This window comes from Odocoileus virginianus, unplaced genomic scaffold (assembly GCF_023699985.2).
Source record: "Odocoileus virginianus isolate 20LAN1187 ecotype Illinois unplaced genomic scaffold, Ovbor_1.2 Unplaced_Contig_309, whole genome shotgun sequence".
Classification (NCBI taxonomy): domain Eukaryota; kingdom Metazoa; phylum Chordata; class Mammalia; order Artiodactyla; family Cervidae; genus Odocoileus; species Odocoileus virginianus.
Genome location: NW_027224626.1, coordinates 1 through 7,793, shown reverse-complemented (window position 1 = coordinate 7,793; position 7,793 = coordinate 1). Strand labels below are relative to the sequence as shown.

At 45.8% G+C, this 7,793-nt stretch overlaps 1 pseudogene; it reads right to left on the bottom strand.

Moving 5' to 3' along the window:
• Window positions 1-431: 431 nt before the first annotated feature.
• Window positions 432-6,560, bottom strand: LOC110131033 (oviduct-specific glycoprotein-like; annotated as a pseudogene).
• Window positions 6,561-7,793: the final 1,233 nt, after the last annotated feature.

Below are 7,793 nucleotides of genomic sequence, written 5' to 3'. Positions count from 1 at the left end.
GAAAAAAGAAAAATTTTTTTAAAATAGCAAGGGGAAGTGATCTTGCAAGGGAGAAGATAACAATTGACTACCACTGCTCATTTCAAGAAAAGAGCTTCAGAGAACTCAGACGGCTTCTTATGCTTTTAGTTTATTCAAGACAGAAGAGATTAACTCACTATGACCTGGGGCCTGTTTGTCCCAAGAATGAAGTGTGAATGGCTGGGCACAGGCAGCTTCTATCAGGGGACTTAGATGAAGAGATAAGGGTTTCCCCCAGATTTTGCCCACAACAGACTCTGGGATCCTTTATTCACAGCAGAGTTTTCCAAGTTTCTTTACAGAGAGGACTCATTGGAAGGGTTATCAAGTCGTCCAAAGAATGAGTCCATCAGTGGGAACAAAGGGGTTGTCAAAAGCAAGAGGAGTTATCCAAGGGGGTGAGATGACAGAGCCAGAGAGCAGCATCCACTTTTCAGCTTCTGTCTGCAGACCAAAGTAACCCACCAGGGCTCAGGGGCCACCTCAGAGGTCAAAGTGACCTCTCCAGAGTCTCAGCCTGCGCACCAGGGGTGACTGTCATCTTTCCGGAGGGGGTGGTCACCTTCTCAGGGACTCCAGCCTTCCTTCCTGGGGGCATGACCTTCTGTCCAATCTGAAGGTGCACGGGACCCACAGCTATCCCTCCAGGGCTCACCACCAGATGGCCCACAGGGAGCAGAGGCTTCTCTCCAGGGCTCTCAGTCTTCCCTTCTGGAGCAGCAGTGTGCCTTCCAAAGGTCAGAGGGGTCCTTGTAGGGGTCGCAGTCTCACCTCTGGGGGTTGTGGCCATTGTTGCAGACTTTCTTTTGGTCTCAGTGGCCACAGCCTCTCCTCCTGGGGGCAAAATGCCCAAACCAGTGATCAAATCCCTCATCATAGTTGGCATTTCAGGGCCAATTCTTGAAGAATTCACAGCAGTTGAGAACCAAAATTTTGGTGAAGGAGTTGAGCTGAACTCTAGAAGAAATCAACAGAAAAGGGTGAGACTCCTACATCTTCCTTCCCATCCTGTCACTGGTAGAACTAGAGCTGCTCCAGGGCTGAAGTACCAGCTTTCAAACCAGAAGCAGAGGATTTCTGAATGCACCCACTTGTCAACAAAGATAAAGTCTCCACACACAGAAGCCCAGCCTCCCCACCTAAACATATCAACAAGATCACAGGCACCCATGGACACTCAGTGGGTTTGCTACATTTTCAGTTAAGTGACCCCAAGCAGAAGTCTATCAGTTCTCTATGCTCAGCCCACCACTTTGGCCATCACACTTTGCACAAGACATTGACCCTGAGGCCTATTTCCTAACTTGTGGAATCCTCAGTAAGAATCCTTTTGTGTCCCCCACTTGGAAGGCATGAGGAACAAGGCTGAGTGCAAGGAGTTTGCCCTAGAAAGCATGTTGTAAAGAATTAAGTTGGCGTTTCATTTCCACTCCTTACTAGCTGTATTATCTTTCTGGATCCTGGTCTCTTCACAAAATGAGGGTTATAGACCATCTCCAAGGATGTTGCAGATTTAGCATGCCAGGTTCCATCTCCTAACTGTCAGTGTATATAATAATGTCATGAGTATAAGGATTATTCCCATTTTGTAGATGGGAAAACAAAGCTCAGAGAGATCAAATGGAGCATGCATCCAAACCAAGATTAGAAAGCAGACTGGCTTGGCATCAAAGCTTATTCTCTTCCTTCACTGTCATTTTGCCACAACAAAGCCTTTAGGTCTTACAGAAGGGACCCACCCAGTGGCTGCTTGTGCAATTGCCAACCCAGCTTCCAGGTCATAGCTACTCACCATCCTTCACCAGAAGATAATTCAACGTGTAGACAAGGGGGAAAGGGCCAGTGCCACAGAAAGCACCCGTGACATCATCCAGGTCCAATGTCCACACCATGGCCCCCCCAAAATGCTCTCTCTTTATGAAAAATGCCTGAAAAAGCAGTGGTCAGTCAACCTGCTGTACTAGCCATCCTCCAGACTGAGTACAATGGCAAAATCAGATGGACTCTCAGGAGGCAATATGGTAGAATGCTTAGCCATGTAGCCTGTATTTGACTCTAGCCTCTATTGCTTATTAGCTATGGGATCTTGAAAACCAAAAAGCTACATAAACCGTCTATGTAAAAAAAATTGGATAACATTTCCAACACTTTTAGGATCCAAAGAATTCCTATATGCACATATTACAACAAAGGTGGAAGTAGAAAATACAATGCTAAATGAAATATGCCAGTTACAAAAGAACAAATACTATGATTCCACCCATTGAGGTGCTTAGAGTAGTCAAATTCATACAGATGGAAGGTAGAGAGGTGATGACCAGGAGCTGAGTGAGGAAGGAGCGGGGAGTCATTTCAGTTTGGAAAGAGGAGAAAGTTCTGGAGGTAGATATGATGGTTGCACAGCAATGTGAATGTACTTAGTGCTACTGAATGGTGACTAAAAAATGAATAAAAGAGTGAATTTTATGTTATGTATATTTTACCATAATTTTAAAAATATTTTTTAAATTCATACATGCAAGATATTTGGAGCAATATTTTGCACATAGTACATGTTCATAAACATTAAATATTGTCTGGATCCCCAGCCTGCTAATCACCCTTATCATCATATTAAATTGGAGATATTGCTTTATTTTTTAAAAATCATTTCAACATATCTTATGCCATAGTGATGCCATAAAAGAGGAATAGAGCAGATAATATCATATTTTACACATAAAAGAAAATGAAGCATTTTATCCATGATTATTAAAAAACCCTAGATAAACAAAATTTGGAAGTTGTTTAGCTTAAATCCAGATTTTGTCATTACTTTGCCAGAGTTTCTTGTAAGGTGATGAAAAGATAGTCTGCTTTTGCAAATAACTACATGACTTGACCAAAATCAATTGCTTCTTTCGGGGTTTTTAATTTCCCCAACGTAAAATAAGGGGGAACCCAAATTATTGCTAATTTGGAAACTGTGAACATTTGACTTTTTTTTTCTATTTTTAGGCTAAAAATTTAAACCTGTCTTTTTTATGGCACATACATGCATGGCAATGAGTGCACCCACAGAACACATACACACACACACTTACACACAAGGGCCTCATAGAAGCCAGGGGAAAAAACTATGTTGGATAATAAAGGACCAATTCTCACCTTGTAACAAAGCTGATGGCATCATCTTAACCAACCCCTTTTTTCCCTTGAAGCATGGGGACATACTGTCATCAATCCAGCGTTTATTCATTCCCTCAATAAAGGAACAAATCTGCGGGAGCACAAACATGGTATTGTGGGCATCCCAGAAGAGAAGCCCCAAAACAAACTGCCACACCCAGAATAAAGACTTCCCTCAATTTTGGAAAAAATTCTTACTTTTGGCTTATTCCTCCTCTAAATCCAGATGGATAAACAGGTAGAACAAAGGAGTGAGTGGCACCTTTAAGAAATCAAACTGGGGGTTTGGTAAAAATGTCAATACCAAACTACACATAACAAACCTGATTAGACCAAACCCCTGTCCCTTTTTCTCAAAGACTTTTCATAAAAAAGTACCCTTTGTTCATTAAACCAATATAAACGATTCATCCAGTTTTTACAAGCTAATTTTTGAATCTATAATAATTAAAGACCGGGAAGGAAAGGAGAATAGGGTATTACATAAAAAAACCCACTGCTTAATTGGTGCCCAACACTGTGCTGGAGAGGGTATGCTGCAAAGATATAGAAATGTTCCTTTTTGGGCTGCAAAACTAATACGGAATTATTATTTTTTTTTTTTCTTTAAAAGGGTTTATCAAAATCTCTTTAAATTACACTCCCTTGACTATGTCATCACTCAAATTTCATGTTTTCAATGGGTTAGCAGGAAACATCTTGGGACCCAGCACACTGCAGAGAGGAGAGACACCGCATCTCCATTACCACCTCAGGCAAAGATGCAACTCTCCCCGGGTGCCTGCTGCCTTTGCCTAGGGGTCCTTCCCACCCATCGGGTTCTACTGTCTTCATAGTTCTCTAAAAATCCACCAACACCACACCACAGTCATGCACCGGGACCTCTTGCTGTCTTTTCTGTGTTAAATTTCCCCTTGGGATCCAGTCCTTTCCCCCACTCAACGAAGCTTTGTTAGATGAGTTTTTGGGGTTAAATAAAGGGTAAGGATAAAGAATCGTGATGGGGGATGTTTTAAAACTGTCCAAAATAAATTGACATTTAAAGGAAGGAGTCAAGCAGAAAAAAAGCAATACTGGCCATGACGGTTAATATGAAGCTGGGTGAAGGCAATTTGGGGACAGGGGGAGAGGATGTTACTCATTCTTTTTTTTTTGCATTCCTGATTTATACATATGATAAATTTAATTATGTTTATTTTGGACATATAGTAAGTGGGATTTATTCCGAGAAAATCTTTTAAGGGGGGGAAATATCTGCTTTGGGGCCATGGCTCTTTCAGGGATTTTAGAGAAGCTAACCCATTCTCTTATTTTTGAAAATATTTGAACTTTTGAAAAAAAAAAAGTATATCTTGCAAATATTAATTGGTTTATTTAGGGGCCCCATTTGTAATTCAGGTTGACTTAAATATTATTTAAAAATTTCTAAGAGTAAATATCTGTCCCCCCCCCATTTAACTCCACCCATCCCTCACTTCTTTCAAAAGGGCCAAATAAAATTTCCCCCAAAAGAAATGAGAGTACCCCGAAGTGGATGTTCCCCCCTTTCGCAGCAAAACCCTCTCCTTTTCCTTCTCTAGCCCCCAGTCTTGCCCTTTGGGCCCTTTCCCTCTTTCCCGACCAGGTTGGGGAGCCCCCAAATCACAACAGAGGTTCCCGTTCCCCTCACCTCATAATAAGCCAAAAGCCCCGCTTTCTTGGTGACTTCCCCGGGATGCTGGGCCCACAGCTTCTGCCCCCCGCTCATTCTGGAGGCTCGAGGAGGTGAAAAGTACGTCCCTAGGGGGGGACCCCCGGGAGCTTCCAGGGGGGCCCCAAGTGTCGCCATAATTCATGGCATATCCTGCAGGGGGAAGAAAAAAACCCCCCCTTTTACCAAAGCCCCTGGCCTGGGTCGGGGGTGCGTGCCTGGGCGCCTGACAGCTTTCCTTTTCTTTCCGAAGATTTTGGGGTCTCCAGGGAGAGAGAACAAGGGCTATTGTTCCTGTGACCTTTTCCCACTTCCATTAAGTCGTAAGACAAGACGCTGATGAAAACCAAGGTCTGTAAGGGCCCGGAAGAGGAAGTGTGAAGATCATGCAGCTAGACTTCACAGCACCAACAGTAAACACAGCCCCAAAAACCTCTGCCATTTTTGCCCATGGGGGGCTGCCCAACGTGCCCCGCAAGGAGAGGCGCCCTGGAACCACAGCGGTGGGAACAGCGGTGTGTCAGGACCTATGCTCTCTGGAGAGTATCCCAAAGGGGGTGGATGGGATCAGACCAGGACACAAAGGCATTTGGGGATACAAGGTAGCAGAGGTCTGCATAAATACATTGGGAATCAGAAGCATAAAAGTAATCCATCTTTCAACGTTTAGGAGCCTTTAAACCCCCTCTCTTCCAGAAAGCTTTCCAGATGGCGAAGTTAATTGAGCCTTTCCAAGTCACAGTGTAGGGTTAGCATGGATTTCTAATTTTAATTTTTAAACTGGGTTTAAAGCCCAATTACCATAATGTCTCCATTTTTAAAAGAAAAAACTGAAACTCATGCAGTTACCTAATTTGTCTAAGGTGACCCCCTGGTTTAAGGTGGATCCTCTATCCTGCCCGACTATGAGACCAACACTACCAACTCAGCCCACTGGTCTCTCACCCTTTCCCACGCACTAACCCATGTCCCCAAGTGTCATCACACACAGATAGCATCATCTCTTGTAGTTGCATCTGCCTCTTTTTAAAATCAGGAAAAAACTTTATTCTTGAACTTTGATAGAATTAGTCCAAACGGGATGTCCCGAGAGAATGATTCCCTCCATCTGGGTTTTTTGACTTTGGATGAAATTCTGCTCTGAAAAAGGACCCTGACTGGAAATTTCCATTTTTGTTTCAGAGGCAGTGTTGGGAATTCACAAATATCTCTGATACCACCCCTGGGACCCCTGACATCCAAGGGGACCCCAGAAGAACAAAGGCAGGCCCCCGGGGTTTTCCCTTGAGGCCCCCTAGGGTATCTACCCAAAGGGTGCTGTATTGGGGCTGGTGCTCCTCACTCCCCTGTGACCCTCAGGAAAATCCAGGCATAAGGAATAATCCTTGTCCCCCACCTACATTCATGTTAGCCTACTTCCCACTGGTTTTCTCACAGCAGGGGAGGAAGTCAAAGCTCTAGGACAGTGCGGGGCACCTCTGGGTTCTGAGCCCAAGACGCCTTCTTCCTCCAATCACCGCCACCCCCCCCCCACCAACACCAAAAGAGCCCCACCACCCGCCCAGAAGGCTGCATCATATGCTTTCTGGATGGGGCATGGGGGGCCCCAGAGACGGGAGCGGACAGCAGCAGCCTTGGGGACATGGTAGCCGTGCCTCATTCTTGAAGGGCCGCAGGGCTCCTGGGGAAAGGAGGCAGGTGAGAGAAATGGACAAAGCAGGTCCCAGTCGGGAAAGCAGAGTCATCCGGGAAACAATCTTTTGAATAACAGAGCCCCTGGAGCCCGAAGCAGACACAGGCCCCGCCCAACTTCCTGAGAAAGGGAACAGAACCATGTGCTAAAGGGATTGACAGAGGGCGGGTGCAGGCCCCGGGGCAATTCAGACAGCCCCGCCTGAAGAGGCCGGAGATGCATGGAAAAGTGTCACCGGGTGGAGGGCTGAGGCCAGGGGAACAAGGGAAAGGGCCCCCACAGGGCCCCTGCTCAGCAGCCCTCGTCCACACCTGCAGGGGACAGAGGAAGGAACCTTCTGTACCCCCCTCCTGCCCTGCCCCTGGCCTTGGGTCCCCCCGTCCTTTAGCCCAGACATGGTCAAAAAAAAGAATCCCTTTTTGGGTTCAGGGGGCTGCCCACTGGGCCTTTCATCATGAAGGCAGGGAACCTGCAACTCCATGGGGTGGCAAAAGAGCCACACCAATTTAGCCACTGAACAACAAACAAAGCGGCCTTTCTTCAAGTAAGAGAAAAGGTCCAGCGGCACGTGCGGGGGGGCTCCTCTGAGTCCAGGGTACAAGAAAAAGGGCCAGACCATCGAAGCCCTGTTCCTCAGGAGGGCGACATGAAATTTACAAACCTTTCCCGGTTGGAAATGGGACGCATCGTGGTAAACCTGGGTGAACTGGGGTTGAAGCCGAGTGCTTTTTGCATAAATGTGCTCCCCACCAACCATTCCCCCGCAAGGATCTTTGTTCTATTGATGAGGAAAGGAAGTCAGAGCTTTTTAAAATCTCAAAACCCTTTTTAAACCCTTCCCCCCCTGATTGAGGCTCCAGGGAAATTTTTGCAAACCACACCCGCCCTGCCCGATGTAAGCAACACTAGCCTGGGGTGGGGAAAAGTGGCTCAGAACAGCTCTGCCTTTGAAATGGGCCCCCTGGGCCCGGGGTGACTCTTTGTCTGAATAGATAAAGGGGGGGGAATGAGAAAAGGGCCACATTTCCCCAAAAGATCTCGAGCTAATGGGGCCCCCTAACATGCACAAAAGGGGCCCAACTCTGCCAGGGATTCGAGTCTTTTTTATTTGTTTATTAGCTGTTTGCTGTTTTCCATTTTTTCTAATTTTTTTCTCCATTTGGGGGACACATTGGGAAAACCTTTAGACACTGGAAAAACTTTAGCCACTTTTCATTTCTT